This window comes from Pocillopora damicornis, chromosome 6 (genome assembly GCF_964200805.1).
Source record: "Pocillopora damicornis chromosome 6, jaPocDami1.2, whole genome shotgun sequence".
NCBI lineage: Eukaryota > Metazoa > Cnidaria > Anthozoa > Scleractinia > Pocilloporidae > Pocillopora > Pocillopora damicornis.
The window spans coordinates 10,875,001-10,876,093 of NC_142675.1; the positions used below are offsets into that span (position 1 = coordinate 10,875,001).

The 1,093-nt window shown below is 38.2% G+C and overlaps 1 protein-coding gene across 3 annotated transcripts in view; it reads left to right on the forward strand.

The window, feature by feature from the left end:
• Positions 1-1,093, forward strand: part of LOC149043906 (ephrin type-B receptor 1-like) — a 101,905-nt gene that overhangs the window by 62,375 nt on the left and 38,437 nt on the right. The window lies entirely within an intron of this gene.

Below are 1,093 nucleotides of genomic sequence, written 5' to 3' on the forward strand. Positions count from 1 at the left end.
TCTCACAGCTTACCGAGTGTCACAACGATTTTCACACATTAATATTCGCGTAGTCACCAAACAGATGAGAGATAAAACCATTAGTAAAGTAAACAAATGGCCAGTTACGAAAACAGTGCTTCGCTTTTCTTTATAAAATTTCGCCGGTTCCTCATGTAAACTTATAACAATACAGGGCACATGTGTGAGAATCAGTGTGTGTACATCCCTTAACGTTGAAAATATATCAAGTAGAAGGAATAGTTTTGGCCTCGGTCTGCATTTTTGTCCACAAAATGGAAACGTATGGGTTAAAAGATTGAAGAGGACGGAGCACGTGCAAAGCTGTCAGTTGCCTCTAAAATAGAGCACGTGTTAATTATTCAATACTGACATCTTTCGTGAAGTGAGAACACCATATGAAGGCTTGAAATTCTATTAAGAACGATTGTGGCCGCTTTGTTAAATACAAAATATGTCAAGAACTGGGCAGGGAACATTGCACAATAGTACAAATATTCGTCAAAGATGATCGCGGAAAAGCGATTGCGTGACACTCGGTAAGTTGTAGGATGACACGTTATCACTTGAAAAAACAGTATTAATTTTCAGTCTGCATTTTGTACCCAGTCTGCAGTCTACATTTTGTACCCGATCTGCAGTCGGCATTTTGTACCACAATACCAAATTATCTTTACATCCTTACCTTCCCCTATTCACAACTCCCTACCCTTTACCACTCACCCTCAGAATGACTCCCAAGCATACAAGGTGAATAATTTGAATTGAAAATCTTTGCTGAAAGGTTTATTCTAGAACGTACACTTCTTTGCGTTATAATCTTAATGCCTTTAAGTTCAAACAACTGGTTCGACCTAAGCGAATCTTCCTGGTTTCATTATTTTCTCGACGGTTTTCAAAAAATCCAAATTCAAAATCCATGTTGAACACTAGCCTGAGCTAATGGCGGTAATCCTTTCCATTCCTGATATTTTTGGGTGAGTGTGTGTGTCTGTGTTAAAAAAAAGTTCCACCAATCATTACTACTGTCTAAATTGGTGTTTTTAGTCATCAACCTATCAGGTTTCGAGTTTAAATTCAGTTTCCTAGTGGC